Below are 24,048 nucleotides of genomic sequence, written 5' to 3' on the forward strand. Positions count from 1 at the left end.
TGGTCCAACTCTCACATCCATACATGGCTACTGGAAAAACCATAGCTTTGACTGTATGGACCTTTGTCAGCAAAATGATGTCTTTGCTTTCTAATATGCTGTCGAGGTTCGTCATAGCTTTCAAGGAGCAAGCATCTTAATTTCATGCAATGTTGATTCAGTTTGTGAGTTTGTGAGCCTGGTACCTCGTAAGATGTACTCTGCATGCAAGTTAAATAAGCAGGGTGACAATACACAGCCTTGTTGTACTCCTCTCCCAATTCTGAACCAATCTGTTGCTTCATGGAAGGTTCTAACTGCTCCTTCTTGACCTGCATACAGGTTTCTCAGGAGTCAGGTAAGGTGGTCTGGTATTCCCATCTCTTTAAGAATCTTCCACAGTTTGCTGTGATCTACACAGTCAAAGGCTTTCATGCAGTCAACGAAGCTGATTTTTTTTGGAATTACCTTGCTTTCTCTATGATCCAGTGAATGTTGGCAATTTGATCTCTGATTCTTCTGCCTTTTCTTAACCCAACCATACATCTGGAAGTTCTCAGTTCACGTACTACTGAAGCCTGGCTTGAAGGATTTTATTTAAATTTAAGGAAAATTGCTTTACAATATTGTGTTGGTTTTTGCCATACATAACGTGAACCAGCCACAGGTAGCTTGAAGGATGTTGAGCATAATCTTGCCAGCATGTGAAATGAGTGCAACTGTATGGAAATTTGAACATTCTTTGGCATTGCCTTTCCTTGGGACCTTTCCCAGTCCTTTTCCAGTCCCATGGCCACTGCTGAGTTTTCCAAATTTGCTGACATACTGACTGTAGCGATTGAACAGCATCATCTTGAAGGATCTTAAGTAGCTCAGCTGGACAGATAAGAGGTCCCTTTAGACCCATCCACCCACCCCCACCAGCCCATGGGAATGCTCAGGTCTCAGTGTTCAGACAACCAACAGGACCGATTTGCAGGGACTAGAGAAGGGAGTCGCCCGCGGGCAGGCGTGGAGACACACGGTTCCTCCTGTAACTTCCAAGCTGGAACTGGCTCCTCTAGGAAGGGGTCTGGCCCCAACACTCAGAGTCACAGAGCTCACTCAGCGAGTGAACTGGAAACGAGGCTATTTCACATGTACCTCTCAGCATGTGAAATAAATGCACGAGTAGAACAGAGGCTAGACCGAGGACCCGAGAGATCATGGCCCCAGGCGGGAGCCGGCGGGCAGTAGCAGACGCCAACGCAGAGCGGCCAGGGCTGGGCCTGGGGCCGTGTGAGGTACAGCAGGTCTGCTAAGCCGCCTGTTCCCACCCTTCTCCAGCCTGAATTAAAAATCTATCAATTGAACAAGCATGCCAGTCCCTGGAAATGAGACACAAAGACCCCTTTCTTTACCAAAGAGTCTTAGAAACATGAAAATTCCTTACTCACTGGTTTCATCTCTTCCATCACAGTCCAACAGGGATTATTAGGCTTGGATAGTGTCCCCCAAAATTCACATGTTGATGCCAGACTCCCGGGGCCTGAGACTTGACCTTATTTGGAGAAGGCGTCCTTACAGGGGTGACCAAGTTAAAGTGAGGTCACTGAGGTGGCCCTGCTCCAAGGCAGCTGGTGTCCTTGCAGACTGGCTCGGGGAAGGCCAAGGACTGCGGTGGACCTCCAGCACCAGGGGCCTGGCTCAGGGCCCCTCCAGGGCTGCAGATGGGCCAGCCTTGACCTTGGGTGCACGCCTCTGGGACAGCAAAAGAAGGCTCCAGTCTAAGCCCTGTTCCTCCCCTTCACGGGTGCTCGTTAGGACGGCCACAAGGACTCACAGGACTCTCCTGTGATACTGGCTGAGCCCGTCCAGCACTCATAATCTTTGCAGGAATCTAATCAGTTCAGTTCTATAGCTGTAACTGGTTACGGAAGGGGTTCTAGTTCACAGCGGGATAAGAGCCTTCTGGCAAAGTGTTTGAATCCCTGAAACCGCCTGTGTCCACGCTGGGCAGCGGGTGAAGCGCCCTGCCTGCGGGTGTCCAGTTCCCTGACTTTGGGTCAAGTTCTCGGGACCCAGGCAACCACGGTCAGCACAGACCCGCTCCCAAGCTTAGGCTCCGTGATGACCCTGTCACCACCGACACGCTCCCCAGGAGCCCCCTTCCACTGCACAGACAGCCTTGCACTTTAATAAACGGTAATTCACACTCATGTTCAGACCAGCATGGGCGGCTCCCTGGGGAGCAGCTCCCCGGGACCCCAGCCTTCGCCGAGGTTCCCATGTTCCTCTTGCCGTCACCTGGTTCCATCCGCCAGAAGCTCAGCATGGTCCTTGGCAGCCCTGCCCCAGGCCCCAATCCCAGGGCAGTGTCAGGAGGCCCCAGCATCCTCCAGAGAAGTTACAGCACAGATTCTACCTCCTCTGCCGTGGACACTTGGCCAGACCCGACTCCTCCAATCTGAGCCCCGAGAGCCCGGCCGAGTCTGCGAACCAGACCTGGGATCCGACTCGTCCATGACTGCCCAGCCCATCAGGCCCACCCTGCCCGCAGCCCACAGCCCTCCTGAGGCCCAGGCCACGTTCAGCCACCCGACCAGGCCTGCAGCCACAGCCCCGTAAGGGGACTGTGCAGGGCAGCCGCTCCCGGTGCATCACATAACCAGCTTTACTGTCTAACTGATCAATTTAATTGTTCAGTTTTGGCCTCGACGGGTGCAGGCGGTCTCTAGCTGTGGGGAGCGGGGGCGCTCTCTGGTTTGGAGCTCAGACTTCCTGCGTGGGGGCGTCTCCTGTTGAGGGGCTCGGCTTCGGCAGCGGGGGCTAGGCTCTGCAGTCCCGCAGGCGGGCACTGGGGCTCCAGCAGCTGAGCCATGGTGGACGTGGCTGTCTGCAGCACGTGGAATCTCCCCAGACCAGGGATCAGCCCCGGGTTCCCCGCCCTGGCAGCGGGATCCTGACCCACTGGGCCACCAAGGCAGTCCTGCAGCCAGCGTTAACGCCTGTTTCCGTCTTCTCCATCACAGAAAGGGTGAAGGTGTTTGTGGTTAACCATCAGAGGCGGTGCGTCCCAACCCTGCCCCTTCACACAGCTCACCTACTCCCCTGTGGAAACTGCGCTTCCTCAGCCTCCCACTGATCCTTTTTGAAGATACAAGCAAGAACGTGTGTCTACCTCCCTACCTTTCTTGCACAAAAGGCTGCTTGCTGAGAACACGGTTTTCTTCAAGGGACAAATCTCAGAGCTCTGGACGTGCTCTGGACACGCCCCCACGTCCTTTAGGGAGTGACTGCGACCTGTGCCCAGCACCCCTTCCTCCCTCCCCAACTCCGAGCTGTCCCCAGCAACACACGGACCTACTGGTCCCCACCGACCCATCAGTCCCTACCGACCCATCTGATCCATCCGTCCCCACTGACTCACTTCCCACTGACCCACCAGTTCCCACTGCCCCATCGCTTCCCACTGACCCATCAGTTCCCGCTGACCCACCGGTTCCCACGGACCCATCAGTTCCCACTGACCCATCCCTTCACGACTGGCCCATCGCTTCCCGACGGGCTCACAGACTCAAGTCGTCACTGATGTCTTCATAGGGCTGACTCCTAGAGGAGGAGCTGCTACGCTGAAGGATAAACACGCGTCCTGACAACTGACATCCATGCACTTGCTAAGCGCCCGTCACTCCACGAACACTCAGGGCCCATACACCCCGTGTGCCATGGGAGCCCGGCCTCAGAATCTACCCAATGTCTCGGGAGCCCTCAGGGTCCAGACCTGGGCTCTGCCCCCAACAGGACGCAGAGCAGCCAGGGCCCCAGGAGCCTGGGGACCAGGCGTCTGAGGGCAGCTGCACCACCGGGGCGGGGGGGCAGGGACCCCCAGAGCAGGGGAGGGCAGCACTGGCAGAAGGTCAGGGCAGCCTGCGGACTGTGGCGGCAGGTGTACCCTCCAAGCACAGGTCCCCAGCCTCTGCACGGGTGCGCCCCTGGCCCTGGACACGGCAGCAGGATCCGGTGCGTGGCCGGGGACGCAGGGATGGGGGCGTGGCCGGGGACGCAGGGATCGGGGCGTGGCTGGGGACACAGGGTTCCGTGCGCCGCCGGGGACGCAGGGTTCCGTGCGCCGCCGGGGACGCAGTCCCAAAGCCCTACCCTGCGCACCCAGGCGCGTGCTCCTGGCCTTAGACTTCTCCCGGGACCAGATCTGTGTCAAGGGCTCACTGATCCCCGCAGAAGTGTGTCACCGACAGGTGCAACAGGCACCCACTCTCCTTCCGTACCCAAATTACTCAAACTTAAAAACACAAAGGGGACCCCCTGGTGGTCCAGTGGTTAAGACTCCGGCTTTTACTGTTGAGAAAACAGGTTCCATCCCTGGTCTGGGAGCTAAGCTCCCACAAGCCTTGAAGCACAGCCAAAAAGAAAAAAAGAAAAGAAAAAATCAACCAAGTAAAATAAACAAATCAACAAAAACAGCAGTGCAGGTCAGCAAAGGAAAAAGCAGCGTCTGCAGGTGGACCTCACGCGGGTCCGGGGCAGAGGCTGCAGGCAGACAAGCGTTGAGAAGGGCGGCAGGGGCGGAAGGGACACTTGTGCCCGTCACAGGGGACCGTCCTGCTTGGGGGGGGGGGTGCTGGACACGCCACCTCTGCGGGACCAGGGCAGGCGCGGACAGGGGGCGGTTCAGTGTCCCCTGCACCACGAGACGGGCGGTCCCTCCCAAGCACCCAGGACACACGTCTCAGCCCCACACTTGTTAAAACCCGCTTCACTCAGAGATGGAGCCGTCCCAGGCCGGGGAGTCCTGGCTAACCAGGCGCCCACCCTTGTCCCTCTGGCCGTGGTACAAGGTGACCCACGGCCAACCCTGAAGCGGACGGGCTCAGTCACAGAGGCCGGGGGTGTCCAGCCAGCGGGGCAAAAGGCCAGGCTGCCGGGTCTGCTCTTTCCTTCCCCTGCCAGTGCAGATTTCTGCAAAACACAGAGAGCCTTGTCTGACGTGGGAGCAGTGTCTGTCTGCGGGGACAGCGCCGTGTTTCTGGGGGACAGAGAGGCCTCGCGGGGTCAGCTGTGCAGATGGCGGGGCATGTCCAGGACACCAGAGGACATGCAGGCCCTTCCCCAACAGAACCCGCGGGGCAAGGGGGCGTGGCCCCAGTGGAATCGTACCCCCCTAGGGCTGGTGCTTCCCGCCAGGAGTGCAGGCGTCGGGGTCTCTGCTGACTGTCACCCAGGGCATGGCCCCCTGGAGCCCGCCCAGGGGTGGGCAACGTGCAGGTCCCCGGGGGTGACCAGGGCAGACCCCTCCGTCCGCAGGAAGAGCTCTGAGTTTCCTGCCGCGTCCGCTCTCCATCTGGAACCTCAGCTCCCAAGAAAAGGCCGCGTGGACAGGGGCGGGACACGCATGCGGGACGCGGCTTGCTGAGTCCCATCTCTGTTGTCTCCCCGTCCAGAATTTAAGCTCAGGAAACAAGGGCCCCTCTCTCAGCTCACGGGCACAGAACTCGCTCGGGGAGCGGTGGGGTGGGGGGGCTCCGTCAGCTCTGCTGACTGACGGACGGCCTCCTGGAAGGACCCAGGACGGACCCCGAGCTGCCACCGCCTCCTGGCGGACAGGCCCTCCTGCAGGGCCTCCCACCTGAGGACGCTAGGCTAACACGGGGCTCGGAGCTCTGACGAGATGGCAGTCCCTTCAACAAGGAGACAGATGCCCTGCTTGGGGCAGGGTCCCCACCCTGCTGCGCCCACCACTCCAGCTCAGCGTCCTGAAGGCGGGACCCGAATCAGGTCAACTCCTGAGAAAACCGATCAATCCCGCCAAGTTTGGTTCACCGGGTAATATCTATGAACACAGAGCAAGGCAAAAAGCCACGGTTTTCTTCTGACTGAGAATTCTGAAAAACACTGAGAGAATGATTCAAAGCGCAGGACAGAAAACTACTTCAAAAGAAAACTGACTTTGGGAAAGAAACCGAGGTACTGATTCATTCACAGAAGAGACATACATAAACGTGCTTGTTCTGGTTTGGCCTTAGCTTCCCAGCAGCTAAAAAGAGCCGCCAGGAGGAGCTGAGAGCGTTTCAGCGAACTGGGGGGAGAGGAGAGCTCACAGGTGGGGAAGACCCCAGTCTCCACCTGCCGGCCTGCGAGGACCACAGGGGCAGCAAACGCCTCCGTCACCCTGAAAATATCCCTGATCCTGACGACCCAGGGTGGTTCTAGAGACGGGGCCTCTGGGAACAGCCCTTGGCAACTAAAAAAAAAAAGAGTCCGAGAGAGTGGACACTCCAGCTCCGCAGCCGCCCCGGAGCCAGCAGGGAGTTCACTGTTCAGATTTGGACCAGCTCCATCATCAGACTTGCCTCTGCACTCAGATGGTTGTGTCATTTGTTACGAGTCTCCGTGGTGTCACCGTCACCGGGCCCCCAGTAAGCACGCGCGTGGACCAACCCCAGCCCAGACCAAGCCCCTCCTACCCCGGGACGCGGGGAGGCCCCGGATGAAGGCGCACCTGCTGGGCTCAGGAGCCCGCCTCCTCCCGGCAGAGCTGGGCCCTCAGCTGCCCCTTGCAGACCCCACGCCGGGCACTTCCACGGCCAGGCCCCACAGGACGGGTGTGCCTGACTCTCCCCGAGAGGCCAGGCAGAAAGATGCTTGGGTGTAGGCCCACGTGGTCTCCATGGCAACCCCTACACTCAGCCACACGGCCAGGGCGGAGCCGAAGTGAAGGGCCTGGTCTGATAGCGCACACCTGTGTTCACGCAGCAGGGTCTGCAACTACGACATCGGGAAACATCACTCTTCTGACTGTTTTCAACCGTTTGAAAAACTGCAAGAGGCCTCGCTGGTGGCTCAGTGGTGAAGAGTCCCCGTGCCAACGCAGCAGACACGAGTTCAGTCCCTGCTGGGAGAAGCCCGCGTGCCACGCGGCGACTAAGCGCGTGCGCCAGGACTCCTGCGCCTGCGCTCCAGATTCTGGGAGACGCAAACGCTGAAGCCAGGACGCCCTGGACACCGCGCTCCACAAGGAGACGCCATCGCAGCGAGAAGTCCGCACAGGGCAACTAAAGACCCAGGACTGCCAAAAACAAATCAATCAATTTATTTTTAAAAAACGTGCGATCCAAGGTTCACAGGACACTAAAAGTGCCGGCCAGCCACGGGCGCGGGATCCGGAGTCTGTGGCGATGGCCCAGGAGATGCACCGTCCTGGGGCCTCACTGTCGGGGCCTGTTCTCAGGCCTCATGCAAACGCGAATCCTAACCCCCCACCGCCTCACAAAGGAACAGAACGCGTCTGCTGATTCACGCACGTCAGTCCTCTGGAAAAACGCCCAAGCGTCTCCCACGGCTGTTTAAAAATGAAATGAGTATTTCTCCTGTTTTCCAGACCCAAACTGGCCGGGGCCGTCTACCAGAGACTTTCCCAGGGCTGTGTCGTCGCGTCCCAGGAAGCCCCCTGAGCAGGGTGAAGCCAAGGACAGGGTGTGATCAGGGGAAGCGCCCCCGCCCCGTCTCCCGGCACACGGCGAGCCGGAGCAGCGGCCGCAGGACCGTGAAATCCGGGCTGCCCAGCTCAGCGAGTCGGAGCAAACACGGCGGCCCGACGTCCTCCTGATTAGGAACAGCCCAGCGAGCAGAGCCAAGGCCGGTTCCCAGCAGAGCCACGCCAGCTCCGCCCAGGCGTGGGAAGCGGGCTCCGCTGTGCCCGGGGCGGACGGTCCTCCTGCTGTCCTCCTGCCGCGAAAACAGGGGCGGGAGAGGCGTCTCCCCGCGGGAGGAACTCGCCCTGGCGCCCTGCAGGGTCTCGGGCTTCCCGCTCAAGCCTGTGGAAGCCCGAGTCTGCAGGGCTGAAGACGGGGGTGGGGGGGGGGGGGCGGTGGCGGGCGGTGGGGCTGGGTGCAGGTCTCGGGCCCTCCTGGGCTGCTGGCTGGGCTGTGTGGTTTCAGCCCCCTGAGGAGCCCCGTCCAGGGCTCATCCAGGCCTCGTGTGGGAGACAGTGGGGTCTGTGAGCAGGTGTGCACACGGTGTCCACGGGCACACCTCCAACAGCCCCAGGGGCCACAACAGCCAGGCTCAGGGGTCCCCCGGTGTCCCAGTCGGGCTGCAGGCAGGGACACTGCCCAGGGAACGCACAGGTGCTCAGGTCTGAATCTCCGCCCTCCTCTCAGCGGGACCAAACCTTGACCTCTCTGGTCCGAGGTTTGCTCCTCACTGAGTAAGGGGACCACACTGCTCCTGTGAGTGTGGGGCCAGCAAAGCTGGAGAGCGGCCGCTGATGTGATGGGGGGGGACAGGCCACAGAAGGACGCCCGCAGACAGGAACAGGCCACGTCTGCCGCACGTGTGGGAGCCTGCATTTTGCACTGAGAGGAGAGGTGCAGAGAAGGGAGCTCACCAGCCTGAAACCGTCACACAGCCCAGCCGGGTAGCCCAGGAGGGCCTCAGGCCTCATCCTCCACACTGACCATGTGTCCCTGAGACCCTCCTTCCTGGCCCAGCCTGCCAGCCCCCAGCAATGCAGCCTGAAGCCATCAGAGAGTGAGTGTGTGTGTGTGTGTGTGTGTGTGTGTGTAGAGAGACTGGGCCTGCCAGGCCCCAGCAATGCAACCTGAAGCCATCAGAGTGGTGTGTGTGTGTGTGTGTGTGTGTGTGTGTGTGTGTGTGTGTGTGTGTGTGTGTGTGTGTAGAGAGACCCTCCTTCCATCAGAGAGAGAGAGAGACAGAGAGAGACTGTGTGTGTGTGGAGAGAGACCGGGACTCTGTGTGTGTATGTGTGTGTGTGTGTGACAGAGAGAGAGTGTGTGTGTGTGTGTGTGTGTGGAGAGAGACCGGGACTGTGTGTGTGTGTGTGTGTATGTGTGTGTGTGTGTGTGTGTAGAGAGACTGGGCCTGCCAGGCCCCAGCAATGCAACCTGAAGCCATCAGAGTGGTGTGTGTGTGTGTGTGTGTGTGTGTGTGTGTGTGTAGAGAGAGACCCTCCTTCCATCAGAGAGAGAGACAGAGACAGAGACAGAGAGAGTGTGTGTGTGTGGAGAGAGACCGGGACTCTGTGTGTGTATGTGTGTGTGTGTGTGACAGAGAGAGAGTGTGTGTGTGTGTGTGTGTGGAGAGAGACCAGGACTCTGTGTGTGTGTGTGTGTGTGTGTAGAGAGACCGGGACTGATCACCGCTAAGGGCACACTTGTTGTGGACTGAGGCCGGCGGGTCCACAATCTGCAGGCAGGCTGGTGGGCTGGACGCGCAAGGAAGGGCCACTGTCTGCCCCAAGGCCCAGCTTGCTTCTCTTCCCCCGAAGTCCTTCAGCTCTTGGGAGGAGGCCTCCCTGCACTGTGGAGGGCACTCCAGGTCTCTCCAAGGTCCTGACGTACATATCCATCTCCTCTAAAAGCATTTTCACAGAAGCCTCTAGGGTAACACTTGACCCAGCATCTGGGAACTGCGTCCCAGGCAGGACACCAGCACAGCACAGGCACCCGGGCGTGAGACGCAGCCCGTTGGCTGCGACAAGCGTGATCACTCACACACGTGAACGGGTGAGGCTGTTCCTACGGAGACAGCCAGACACGCCTTTGAGTTCAGCAAAGTAAACGGATCCATCGTGTTATTCCACTGGGCGCTCAGCCGACACCTGGCTGACCAGCAAGCGGACAGTCACGGGCCCCAGCACGGACCAGGCCCGGGAAGGGGATTTCCGGTTCCACCACACAGGCTGACCTTCGCCTGCTGTTGCAGTTGACACCACGGAGGAAACGGACCAAACAGGGAATCAACAAATCCTGGCACCAAGCAGTTACCCTCCACCCAGAGCCTTCAGGAACATCTCACCCAGGAGGCTTCCTGCACACACAGATCTTCAGTCTTCAGGAAAATAGGACATGCAACCCCAGACAGTTACTGAATGACCACACACTTTAGGGAGCAAAGAGGTCATCTCATCAGTCAGGAAACAGCACAGGCCAACAGAAGAGCGGGGCTAAGGAAACCCAAGAGGACTCAGAAGGGCTGGGTCTGACGTGAGTCATCAGCAAGGGTTCTGAGGGAGGGGCACGCAAAGGAACCGGCCTCAGGCGAGGCGGTCCTTCCCGGAACCTGTCTGCGGTCTCAGCCCAGGACCCTCCAGTCTCAGGGGACCCTCCAGTCTCAGGGGACCCTCCAGTCTCAGGGGACCTTCCAGTCTCAGCCGGGGACCCTCCAGTCTCAGGGAACCCTCCAGTCTCAGGGGACCCTCCAGGCTCAGCCGAGGACCCTCCAGTCTCAGCCGGGGACCCTCCAGTCTCAGGGGACCTTCCAGTCTCAGCCCGGGGACCTCCAGTCTCAGGGAACCCTCCAGGCTCAGCCGAGGACCCTCCAGTCTCAGGGGACCCTCCAGTCTCAGCCAGGGACCTCCAGTCTCAGGGGACCCTCCAGGCTCAGCCGAGGACCCTCCAGTCTCAGCCGGGGACCCTCCAGTCTCAGGGGACCCTCCAGTCTCAGCCAGGGACCTCCAGTCTCAGGGGACCCTCCAGGCTCAGCCGGGGACCCTCCAGTCTCAGGGGACCCTCCAATCTCAGCCGGGGGCCCTCCAGTCTCAGGAGACCTCCAGTCTCAGCCCGGGGACCACGATGCCAGCCTGACCCGCCACACTGGCCTCTTCTTGGCAGGAATGCTGGCCTAGTCCTCCCAGTGCACTGATGTTCAGACTTCTCACCGTCTCACAGTCCTTCTCAGTGAAAAACCGAGAAGCTTTAATGCAGCGCCAACTGTATACAAAGAACTGGGTTATCTCAGCACCAGGATCCTTAAAAGAACTAAGAAAATAATCACTCTGATCATTTTCTGTTGGGATTCCTTCTCTCCAGACCTAGTTGAGCAAGGCCACCAGCACAGAGCTCTGAAAAACTGCAGAAAATGAGAGAGCTTCTCTGGGGCTGAGAAAAGTAACAAGGAAGTTGGACTTTAAAGTCAGTGCATCCGCGCTTAGGAGGAAAGAGAGCTGGGTCTAAGATGTCTTCCCTGGCTGTCTCCTTTCTCTAACCTTCCGCTGGGCTTCCAATCCCACCCCTGAGCCAGGCGGAATGGGGGTGGAGGTGGGGGAGGACTGGGGACAGATCTGTGTTGAGATAGAGGAGCACTGACTATAACACGGAGCGCTTCTCATGGCAGTGGGGTCCACTCAACTCAGCACCCGTGCCTGATGCTCACCAAGGACACCCTCCACCTACAAACACACGGGCGGATGGATAGATGGATGGATGGATGTAAGAGCAGATGAATAGACAGATGGAAGGAAGAGCAGATGGATGGATGGATGACAGAAGGACAGATGGATGGATGGAGGAGTAGATGAGTGCGTGGCTGGTTAAGGAAGGATAGATGCATGAATGGATGGGTGGATGAAAGGGCAAATGGATGGATGAACGTGATGAATGGATGGACGGATGAAGGGCAGACGGATGAATGGATGGACAGATGGGGTGACACAGGCACTGACCTGAGAAAATGACACAACAAAATAACATGCACAAGAAAACAAACATTCAGGATTAACAATTGGCCACTTGATGCCACGCCAATACAAACATCCCACATGTCAGAATAAGTAACAATGGTGACTAACTGCATCCACTTTAACTGCTATTTTTAAAAGTTAAAGAGCTGCTCAGCTGGATTTTTAGAAATACCGTCCACTGCAGGAAGTGACAAGTCTGATCCGGGCTCTTCGCCTAAAGGAAGCTGCAACCAGGAAGAGAAGCATAAATTCACGAACGCTGCAGATAAGGCAGCCCGAGTCCCCGGGGGAAGGCTCGCTCTCCTGCATCAGTCCTGTCTCTTTCTGCATAAAGACAGCTCCCACCCAAGGACTGTGCTGGTCTCCCTTTATCCCGAGAAAAGGGAAAATAGCAATCCAAACAGTGCAGAGGCAAAATCTTCCCATCTCTACCAACCCCAGGCTTTCACTTGTTTAGAGTAATTCTGAATTTTCATTCATGTCCTTACTTCTCAACAAATACATCAGAGCTATGCAGAAAAGTCATTTTCTGCAAAATGGAAAAAGGAAAGTGGGGAAGCGCAGGAACTCACAATCATAGAAGGCCTCCTGGTCCCGGGACTGGGAGAGGGACCTCCAGCTGCTGCCTCACAAGGAGGCTGAAGGTGCTTCTTAAACATTGAGTTTGGCCCCTTTGAGAAAGCTGCCTGTGTAAAACGCACAGAAAACTAGCCTAGCACTATCTCCTGTCTGCATCAGACGTGTCTGCTCCAATTAAAGGCAGGGCCCACGATAACTGGCCATCTCTGCCCAAGCCCCAGCATCCCAACTTCTTCTTCAGAACTTCTTGGGTACGGTCACCTTCCCATCTGCAAGGAAACGAACGCAGATGTGACGAGAACAATGGCTCTCCTGGCAGAGCATCAACCATGAAGACTATGTCAAGAGATGCACGTGCATCCCCTTCTCCACGCCCAGCACTTCCCTACAGGTGGGGACCTGCCTTCCGAGACTGCGCGGTGCAGAAAGCTAGAAGGGCCTGCAGGGTCCGGCCACGCCCATAGGTCAGACCCTGAGGGCCTCACCCCCCGCGGGCCACGTCCACAGGCCACGCAACCACACACCACGCCCCAACCACCCCCCGCAGACCACGCCCCACGCCACATCTTGCAAGGCGCCAGGCTAGCCCAGCTGTCCCCGCCCCCCGCCCTGGCGTGGGTTCGTCCCCCCAAACTCGGCCTCCGTCATTAAAACCATGTCTCTTCTAGCTCCCTCTCCCTGCCCAGGAGACCAAACCAAAGGCAGCCGTGTCCCCACACCCGGCACCTGATCTGCAGTACCTCCACCCCTAAGGGTTCTCCTGGCATGTCTCAGAGAAGAATTAAGTTTAGCGACTCTGAACTTGATGGAACGTCAATGGCAAGATACTTTCTCCCCCGAGAGGGTCAGGCAGAGACTGCAGGAGTCCTGCTGCACTGGCTGCTCCTAACCAACCACATAAGCCATGACACCCTGACCCCCCAGGAGGGCCTGGAGGCGAGAGGGGGGTTTGCCAGGCGGGCAGCATGTCCCCGGGCCTTGAGGTCACAGTGCCTCCACCTGGGGCACAAAGGACCGCGTGTGCCCATCGTCCCCAGACTCCTGCCTTGAGAAGGTCCCCACTTGCTGAAGTCCACCTGTGCGCCCACCGGTCCTCATGGTATGTCTGTCGTCAGGGAGCTCAGAGATGAGACATGTGAGCTAGTGTCCTCTTCAGGGTCTATTTGGTGCTGCATTGCTTGCATTTTTGTGCCCTTTGTTGGTGACTCTGCTGTTTAAAACCTCCCCTGTCATATTGCTGAAGGACATCTGGTCACGGAGAAACACCATGTGGGGGATGAGCCTCCTCCAGGCACAAGCCCTGAGCCCCATTCCTGGTGATAAGTCAACAGATGCTGAACAAGCATCTGTAAAAGGAAGCTCACAAAACCACGGATCAAGTGGTGACTATGCTGTGACCAGGGCCTGGCTGGACCCTGATTCTGCATCTGCCAGAGCAAGGTTTCCTGGTAGCTAATTCTCACAATTCCAAGAAGGAGGAGAATCAACCTTAAACTCTCCCAGCTCCTCCCTCCACATGTCTCAGGGCCCTGAGGTGACCAACAGCCAAGTAGGAATGCTCAACCTCGGGCCAGAGACCTCACACCCCGCAGGAGATGGGCCACAGCCAGAGGCAGCTGAGACCCACCATGAGACAGGGAGCCCAGGGAAGGGTGCGGCTTTCGGGATGTGCTGAGACCAAAGCCTCCAGAGAGAACCAGTGATGGTCGTCAAAGCAGGGCTACAAGCGAGGAGACACACGTGCACACACTGCGTCCCCAAGGTCAGTGTGAGAGGCACCCTGGAGACCACGCTCCCCACCAGGTGCCACAGGAGCCTCCTCCCCCCACAGACACGTGCTCGGCCTGACGTAAGCTCGTTGGTTCAGTGGGAGATGAGCCGTGGTGCAAACAAGGGACACCTGTCCTCGCAGAAACATGGACTGTGTCCAGGGAGGAGCTGAAGCAGGAGAAGCCCCCGACTTGCAGACCTGTCCCTGACGCAGACCAAGCAGGTTACATACGTGCCCCAAAGGCAGCAGGGAAATAACCCACGAGGCCTGCAGATTACACACGTGCCCCAAAGTCAGCAGATTACAAACGTGCTCCGAAGTCAGCAGATTACACACGTGCCCCGAAGTCAGCAGATTACGCACGTGCCCCCAAGTCAGCAGATTACGCACGTGCCCGGAAGTCAGCAGATTACCGCACGTGCCCCGAAGTCAGCAGACTACGCACGTGCTCTGAAGTCAGCAGACTACGCGTGTGCCCGGAAGTCAGCAGATTACGCACGTGCCCTGAAGTCAGCAGACTACGCGCGTGCCCCAAAGTCAGCAGATTACGCGCGTGCCCGGAAGTCAGCAGATTACACGCGTGCCCGGAAGTCAGCAGACTACGCGCGTGCCCCAAAGTCAGCAGATTACGCGCGTGCCCGGAAGTCATCAGATTACACGCGTGCCCCGGAGTCAGCAGATTACGCGCGTGCCCGGAAGTCAGCAGATTACACGCGTGCCCGGAAGTCAGCAGACTACGCGCGTGCCCCAAAGTCAGCAGATTACGCGCGTGCCCGGAAGTCAGCAGATTACGCTCGAGCCCCGGAGTCATCAGATTACACGCGTACCCCGGAGTCAGCAGATTACGTGCGTGCCCGGAAGTCAGCAGATTACACGCGTGCCCGGAAGTCAGCAGACTACGCGCGTGCCCCAAAGTCAGCAGATTACGCGTGTGCCCGGAAGTCAGCAGATTACGCTCGAGCCCCGGAGTCATCAGATTACACGCGTGCCCCGGAGTCAGCAGATTACGCACGTGCCCCCAAGTCAGCAGATTACGCACGTGCCCGGAAGTCAGCAGATTACCGCACGTGCCCCGAAGTCAGCAGACTACGCGCGTGCCCCAAAATCAGCAGATTACGCGCGTGCCCGGAAGTCAGCAGATTACACGCGTGCCCGGAAGTCAGCAGACTACGTGCGTGCCCGGAAGTCAGCAGATTACGCGCGTGCCCGGAAGTCAGCAGATTACGCGCGTGCCCCAAAATCAGCAGATTACGCGCGTGCCCGGAAGTCATCAGATTACACACGTGCCCCGGAGTCAGCAGATTACGCGCGTGCCCCGAAGTCAGCAGATTACACGTGTGCCCGGAAGTCAGCAGACTACGCGCGTGCCCCAAAGTCAGCAGATTATGCGCGTGCCCGGAAGTCAGCAGATTACGCTCGAGCCCCGGAGTCATCAGATTACACGCGTGCCCCGGAGTCAGCAGATTACGCGCGTGCCTGGAAGTCAGCAGATTACACGCGTGCCCGGAAGTCAGCAGACTACGCGCGTGCCCCAAAGTCAGCAGATTACGCGTGTGCCCGGAAGTCAGCAGATTACGCTCGAGCCCCGGAGTCATCAGATTACACGCGTGCCCCGGAGTCAGCAGATTACACGCGTGCCCCGGAGTCAGCAGATTACGCGCGTGCCCGGAAGTCAGCAGATTACGCTCGAGCCCCAGAGTCATCAGATTACACGCGTGCCCCGGAGTCAGCAGATTACACGCGTGCCCCGGAGTCAGCAGATTACACGCGTGCCCCGGAGTCAGCAGATTACGCGCGTGCCCGGAAGTCAGCAGATTACGCGCGTGCCCGGAAGTCAGCAGATTACGCGCGTGCCCCGAAGTGAGCAGATTACGCTCGAGCCCCGGAGTCATCAGATTACACGCGTGCCCCGGAGTCAGCAGATTACACGCGTGCCCCGGAGTCAGCAGATTACGCGCGTGCCCGGAAGTCAGCAGATTACGCGCGTGCCCCGGAGTCAGCAGATTACACGCGTGCCCCGGAGTCAGCAGATTACGCGCGTGCCCCGGAGTCAGCAGATTACGCGCGTGCCCCGGAGTCAGCAGATTACGCGCGTGCCCCGGAGTCAGCAGATTACGCGCGTGCCCGGAAGTCAGCAGATTACGCGCGTGCCCGGAAGTCAGCAGATTACGCGCGTGCCCCGAAGTCAGCAGATTACGCTCGAGCCCCGGAGTCATCAGATTACACGCGTGCCCCGGAGTCAGCAGATTACACGCGTGCCCCGGAGTCAGCAGATTACGCGCGTGCCCGGAAGTCAGCAGATTACGCGCGTGCCCCGAAGTGAGCAGATTACGCTCAAGCCCCGGAGTCATCAGATTACACGCGTGCCCCGGAGTCAGCAGATTACGCGCGTGCCCAGAAGTCAGCAGATTACGCTCGAGCCCCGGAGTCATCAGATTACACGCGTGCCCCGGAGTCAGCAGATTACGCGCGTGCCCGGAAGTCAGCAGATTACGCACGTGCCCCGGAAGTCAGCAGATTACGCGCGTGCCCCGGAAATCAGCAGATTACGCGCGTGCCCGGAAGTCAGCAGATTACGCTCGAGCCCCAGAGTCATCAGATTACACGCGTGCCCCAGAGTCAGCAGATTACGCGCGTGCCCGGAAGTCAGCAGATTACGCACATGCCCCGAAGTCAGCAGATTACGCGCGTGCCCCGAAGTCAGCAGATTACGCGCGTGCCCGGAAGTCAGCAGATTACGCGCGTGCCCCGAAGTCAGCAGATTACGCGTGTGCCCGGAAGTCAGCAGATTACGCGCCTGCCCGGAAGTCAGCAGATTACGCTCGAGTCCCGGAGTCATCAGATTACACGCGTGCCCCGGAGTCAGCAGATTACGCGCGTGCCTGGAAGTCAGCAGATTACGCGCGTGCCCCGGAAGTCAGCAGATTACGCACGTGCCCGGAAGTCAGCAGATTACGCGCGTGCCCGGAAGTCAGCAGATTACGCGCGTGCCCGGAAGTCAGAGGATTACGCGCGTGCCCGGAAGTCAGCAGATTACACGCGTGCCTGAAGTCAGCAGGGCGATAACCCACGAGGCGCAGAGACCTTCTGAGGCAGGAGTGCAGCAACAGAAGAGTGGAAACAAAGAAATGACACGCAGAAGGAGTTTGATTCAATAAAGTTGGCAATTCCAAAAAATAAATACTGCGTGGCCATTAACAAGGACGGTGCAGACCTCTAATTACTGCGGACACAGGGCCACCACGTGCAGTGGGCGTGGAGAACGGGACACAGATCCCCATCTGATGTCGGCAAACAGAAGAGCAGGCAGGTGAGCAGACGCAGAGGCTGATACGCAGATGGAGAGACGGGCAGCATGGAGACAGAGGGACAGGTCCATAGATGCACAGACGACAGATGATTCACAGAACACAGCTGGCGGACTGACCCACAGACACCCCCATGACTTCCTGTCCGTGTACACTCACACGACTGCTTGGGTATCTGAAGGGAGCCCAATGGGCTAATGCGTCCCTCCAATAATAGAAATGTGAGTCACTTATTTTGGTGTTTCTGTCTGTATGTTCACATTTTTCTACTATGAACATGTACAGCTTACATAAAAATATTTAAAAGCACCTAGGAAAAGTAAACAGGATGGGTGAGGGCAGCTTTCACAACACTTGCTGTCGCCTCCTGGAGAGACAGGGTACCCCCCAACGCGGCTGGTAACCACTGTGCCTCCGGCCAACTTCCACCCGCAAGGACGGCAGCTGCAGGGCCTGAGAAGGCGGCCAGCAAGCTTCCAAGGACCCCGACCACTCACACACGGCTGTGGAGGAGGGGGCCTCCGGGCAGAGGGCAGGGCGCACCATGGGCACTGTCAGATTGACGCCTGGTGGTGGGAGATGCCGCTGACATCCTGGGCAAGAACCTCAGAAACACGGCTGACTCCTGGAGCCCAGACGTGGAGGGTCCAGCCTGAGCTTGGGGTAGCCCCTGTGTGCACCCATCAGCCTCTCACCGCCTCTCCCGTCGCTCCTGGAACTGCTCAGGACCCACACCAACCCGCTGCCTCATCCTGCGAGGAAGCCCTGGGTTGAGCACTTGGCTTCCAACCCAGCCGTGATCTACGGGTCACAGCGCTGAGGCTGCTCACCACCTGCCACGATGATTACACGGGGCATCTTAGAGATGGGCAAAACCCCTGTCAGAAGAAGGAGACGCGCGCTTTTAACCACCTGATGCGAAGACCTGACTCACTGGAAAAGACCCTGATGCTGGCAAAGCTTGAGAGCAGGAGGAGAAGGGGACGACAGAGGATGAGATGGTTGGATGGCATCACCAACTGAGTGGATACAAATTTAAGCAAACTCTGGAAGGTGGTGAAGGACAGGAAAGCCTGGCATGCTGTAACCTGTGGGGTCGCAAAGAGTCAGAAAGGACTGAACAGCTGAACAACCACCACTTCTATTAACCCGTGATGGTGTCCATTACAGCCCACAGCGGGGTCTAAGCCAAGGGGGACAGAGCAGGAAGCATCAGACACCGAGGTCATGAATGGCAGCCTCTCTGTTCCCCAATGGGGAGCCAGGGGTCCCCTGTGAGGCACGGTGCCAAGAGGAGAAACCGCCGTCCAGCCCAGGCTCGAGGGAAGCGGGAGGTGCCCCAAGGCTGAGTCCCGTCCCGGGCACAGAGGCCCTGAGCAGCAGCCCCAGAGATCATGCACCAGGTGCGGAGGGCACCCAGCGCCCTCTGGGCAACATGGGGCCCCATGATGAGCCCAGAGGGCACTCGCTGCCCTGGCCCCTCACCGTCATCGCCTGCTTTTCCCCCGCACCCCCCCCCCCCATCTACCCCCGGTCGCTGGGTCGCTGGTAGAGCGCTGCTACCTTAAAGGACCAGACAGGAAAGGTACTGTTGAGTCACAACTATGCACGTCTGCCTATCTAGCTAGATGGGTGGATGGATACCCCAAGCCACTGTCCACGGGCGGGGTCTGCAGACCCTGGGCTGGAGCTGAGTCCCCAGTGACAGAGGCCACGTGAGGGAGGCAGGAGTTGCATTGCTTTAATCCCCTGAGATCCTGCGCCCGCTCATCGCCGCCCGGCTGGAGCCCCGCCCAGCACAACAGCACCCACAGGGAGATAGGGACAGCCGGGTCGAGCGATTCTCAGTTTTATAAACTCTAGACTCAGGCCTGTGAATGCATAATCTGATTACTTTCATGAAGGTTTTTACAAAATTAAAAAAAAATGGGGAGCTCTGAAAAAGGTGAGCGAACAGGGCCCAGACTTACTGTCTGAAACAGCCAAAAGCTGACAGAATACATGAAACAACTACTTTCAAGATACCGTATGTCGGTCAGCAACGGACAGGGTCCCGACGGAGTGAACACAGGAGGCGAGCCCAGAACTGCCCCATGTCGCTGCCCAAGAGAGCAGGTGCGCGTGTCTGGGGAGAAGCCGGACGCCAGGACGCTGAGCTCCAGGGACGGACACCAGGAACCCTGGGCTTCGAGCGTGCAGACGATAAAACCAGAGCAGAGGGCAGCGGAACAGAGAACAGAAAATCCAAAGAGAAAAACCAGTGAGTCCAAAAGCTGGGTTCTGGCAAAGATCAATGAAACTGAAAAACCTCTAGGCAGGTTGATCAGGAAAAAAACACACTTCTGACTTTGGGAACGAGAGACCTGATCTCTACAGACCCTCGGTGTTGAGAGGATAACGAGCACCAACTTTCCTGTGTGACCTGGCCAAGCTCCCTGCTCCCCAGGCTCACCGGGGAAGGGACAGCCCTGACAGGGCTGTGATTACTGAAGAATCTGAAGTCACGGTTTAAAACCCTCCCCCAAAGCCACGGCGAGCGCAGCCGGGGGCTTCCCGGGGAAGCAGGACCAGACGTTTAAGCACCGCTAAGCCGTGTCCACCCACCCGAGCTCTCCCCAGAGCCGGACGGGAGGCCGCGCCCCGCACTCCCTCTGCGATAAGCAAACCAGACAAAGACATTCCAGGAAAGGAAAACAAAGCCTGAGTCCCCGGTGAACAGACGCGGGCATGTCCAGTGAGGCAGAACGCGGGGGGCCAGCTGCCAGGAGGCGCGGGGGGCACGGAGGCTCATTATCCTGATTGTGGCGATGGCTGCACGGTGCCGGCCTGTGTGCTCACCGGGTGCAGACCCCCGCCCGAGCGGCAGCTTTCCTGCCGGCTGGATCTCCAGGAGGCTTTTCACTTTCCCAGTGAAAACTCACCCACACCAAGGTCAGAAAGGGGGCCATCGTCACCGGCTGAGCTGCCACCGCCGGCCCGACCAGTGAGCCAGAGGACTGCCTGTGCGCCTCCAGGCTCCGCGGGCTGGGGGACAGCAGCCAGGTCCCACACCCCCCAACCTGGTCCTGGCTCCCCCATGGCTGCGCATCCAGACGCCACCCCTCTCCTTACGGAGCTGGTCACCCGGCGGCCACCGGGTCGGACAAGCCCCCCTCAGCACAGGCGTCTGAAGGACACCAGGCAAGGGCAAGGAGAGCCTGGGGACACAGTGTCCACCCAGGATCTTCAGGGAAACTTCTTCGGGTCGGCGTCTCCTCCTCCCTACCCCTGAGGGAGCTGAGAAGCAAGGGAAAAAGGCAACAGTGTCTGGAATAAAGGAACTAATCAAATCTGCGAGTTTAACTGACCCTGTGTCCAAGCCAGGAAGGGGAGCCGAGAATTAAGTCCTGAAACAACTGACGCATTCTTACCTAAACTTTGCCGGTTTTGATTCAGTCACACGAGTAACTGTTGGACTGAGCCAACTCGGGGTTTCCCTGTGTTGTGTGCGGACTGGTGGCATCTGACCAAGAGACGGACAAGTGTGATCTCTGTCTTTCAAAATTAACTCCAAATAAAGAAAATATTAAATTAAATCAAATTAAATATTAAAAGGCAGAGACACCACTTTGCCAACAAAGGTTCGTCGAGTCAGAGCCATGGTTTTTCCAGTAGTCATGTACAGATGTGAGAGTTGGATCATAGAGAAAGCTGAGTGCTGAAGAATTGTTTTCCAACTGTGGTGTTGGAGAAGATTCTTCAGAGTCCCTTGAACAGCAAAGAGATCAAACCAATCAATCCTAAAGCAAATCAACCCTGAATATTCTTTGGAGGGACTAATGCTGAAGCTGAAGCTCCAATACTTTGGCCACCTGATGCGAAGAGCTGACTCCTATGAAAAGTTCTTGGGTGCTGGGAAAGATTGAGGGCAAGAGGAGAAGAGGGCAACAGAGGATGAGATGGCTGGATGGCATCACCGACTCGATGGACATAAGTTGGGGTAAGCTCCAGGAGTTGGTGATGGACAGGGAGGCCTGGCGTGCTGCAGTCTATGGGGTCACAAAGAGTCGGACACGACTGAGAGACTGAACAACAACAAAAGAAAACATCAAGCTCTGGACTTACGAGTTTAGAGAGGTCGTAAGTTAGCAACCATGCTGTTTTAAACACAAAAGCATTCTCTCCCCACTGACAGGCGACAAACGGTATGCTATTACCAGTGCAAGTCCAAGGGGGATCCCAGGGAGCAGTCAGCCCGCAGAGACACACAGTAACATATGGGAAGCCCAGAGTGACTGCTTAAGCATCAAATTCAGTGAAGTCCCATTGCTTTTAGATGGAATTCACCCCAAACTGCATTTGTAAACAAATTGCATTTTCTTGTGTCCTCTGAAATATATGAAACTGTCACGATGAAAATATTCTTTAAACCTGGACGAGACCTCACAGGCCGGGCGCTGGATGCCCCAGCGCCTCCCCAGGAGCACACGGCGGGGGGGCGGGGAGCAGGGGGACCAGGCCCGATTCGAGCTGGGGGTGACCCGCTAGCTCTGCCCCCAGGCCTTCACCACGGCGTCCACCGCAGTGTCTTCCTGTGAACAGTGCCCGCGAGAGCCCGCCTGGCCAGTGGGAATTAGCACATGGGCGAGGGCCTTCCAACTCTCACCCAGTTTTTCAACCTGATGAGAAGCAGCTCCGGAGACGGGGATCCTGTGTTTGTTCTGCTGACACTTGAACTTGTCACCTGGAATGTGTGGGCAGAGGCTCTGTGCGGCCGGCCGTCTCTTGAACAAGAGGCCCGCGTTCCCCAGGCAGGGAGCCCCCCTCCCCCAGCCCTGGCGTTGCCGGGCAGAGCAGAGCCTTCCTGGGCCCCGCCTGCCACCGTGGGGGTCCAGGGGCACACACGCATTGTGTTGGCACAGTCCCCAGGCCCCTGCTGTGAGCAAGGCTCGTCCCCTGCACTGAGGCCATTGGAGAGGAGGCCAGGGTGTCGCCAGGCAGAGAGGCTGAGTCATGGGACGGAGTGGGGGGCCCAGGAGCGCAGGGGGCAGAAGGAGCCATGAGTCCTGGCGTCTTGAACCTGGACGAGGCCAGAGCTGCCTCTGCGCCAGGGTCAGCAGCCTGTGCAGTGCTGTCTTTTCACAACTATTTCCTGACTCATTAACGGCACGAAGGAGGGGTCTTCCTACGGCCAGCCTGCTGTAGCTTCCCAAGGTGCATCTGCCAAAGATAAGTTGTGTCCCAACTTAGCAGGGACCCAGGTCCTGCTCCCAACCGGCGGTGTCTCCGGTCCCCTGGAAGCTTCCTCGGTGCCCGAGGTCTCCTGTCTGCCCACAGCGGGCTGGACGTCCATGGAGCTGAGGGCTCCGGATACCGCAGGGCTGTTAGTGGTGGGAGGAGGTACTTGGTCCGCCACCATTTTGGAAAAATAAACCACCAGCATGCACATACTTAAAACATGTTCCTACGGTGCTTTTGAAACGCATTTGAACTGCATTAATAAAAGCTTTTGACTTCCTCCCAGCAGGCTGTCTAAAGCAGAAATCCGTTTCAGGTGAGCCTCCAGCTACAGTCAAGGTCCCGGCTGGCACATGTGTCCTGCAGGAACCGCGGCCCCAGTCACGACTGCTCACATCTGCTGACCGGGCCCATCACCCACCCCCCGGGGAGGAGAGGCCAGCCCAGCCCGGGGCCAAGTGCATCCCCAGGTCAGCAGAGAGAGAGGGAACTCCCCGAGCCCCAGGAAGACAGGAGACCAGGAGACAGGGCAGATGAGCAGTTCCCTGGTGGAGGCCCCCAGCCCCTCCTGACCTGACGGGACCCCCACGGGACCACCCCTTCCTGCCTCCCGCCTGCCACCTGTTGGCAGAGACCTCAGCGCCCTGCACAGGGGAGCTCGTGAGAAGCTGGGTTCTCCCATCAGCCAGGTCCAGTGCAGGGCCAACAGGAAGGCAGGGGCCCCACCCACGCCAGGGGCCGCACCAGGACCTTCTCCGACTGTGGAGAAGGCACAGACCATGGCTACCCCTGGCTCAGGCCAGCAGAGGCGACGGCGTCCAGGGCCAGCCCCTTGCCGTCGCCCTGGCCAGGCACACCTGAGCGCTCACCCTTATCACAGGCCCACGGGGCCTCCCTCCCTGGTGCCCCCGTGGACCAAGGATCCCACGAGGTGGGGGCTGGAACACGGCTCGGGCCCAGACACAGAGGCCGTCAGGAGCTGTTTGGCCAGTGGCCTGACCCCAGGGAAGCGCTCTTGCCAGCCCCCTGCCTGCTGTGGGTCAGGCCGCACTCCCCCGGGCCGCCCAGTCCACGTCCCCAGGCCCCCTCCAACACCAGGGCTTCCTGTCACGTGGACGGTGGCTTTGGAGCGGCCTGGACTGAGGGATGGGGGTGATTCCCACGACCTCACAGACGAGGCGACAAGGAAAGATCAGAATGAGGGTGAGGGGCAGAGGGTGACTCGTGAGGCAGCAAGTATAGAGGGAGACGCCCCCAAAGGCCCAGGCCGCGGGGAGGACAAAGCGGGCAGAGTGAGGATGCCCCCGCGCGTGTTTTATCACCAGCTGTTTAATCCTCACCATGATGAACTTCTACTGCCGTGCTGAGCAGAGTGAAATACTCAAGTTAAACACTTAACTCTACAACAGTTGAGCTGAGCATACGACACCCCATGCTGAAGGGCTCCGAAATGCTGCAGCACCAGATCGCAGGGACCCCAGCCGGCAGAGTGGCCAGGACCCCACTACTTCGGTTCCGGGTCAAACTAGAATCACATGCTTTGGACCAGGGCCTGCTCTCAGACCAGGATTTCTAAGCCCCAACCACGAAGCAGAACGATCCTCTCTCGGGCCCCACGTGGGCACACCCCTGAGACACCACGATGGGGGACAAGTCTGATGCTCCTGGTGATTCCCATTCAGTCTTTCTGGGGGGCCAAGGGGAGGGGGGAGAGG

At 58.4% G+C, this 24,048-nt stretch overlaps 1 protein-coding gene across 3 annotated transcripts in view; it reads right to left on the minus strand.

The window, feature by feature from the left end:
• Positions 1 to 24,048, minus strand: part of PXDN (peroxidasin) — a 66,839-nt gene that overhangs the window by 40,017 nt on the left and 2,774 nt on the right. The gene's annotated exons all lie outside the window — the stretch shown is intronic.

The sequence above is a fragment of the Dama dama genome, chromosome 16 (genome assembly GCF_033118175.1).
Source record: "Dama dama isolate Ldn47 chromosome 16, ASM3311817v1, whole genome shotgun sequence".
NCBI classification, from domain to species: Eukaryota; Metazoa; Chordata; class Mammalia; order Artiodactyla; family Cervidae; genus Dama; species Dama dama.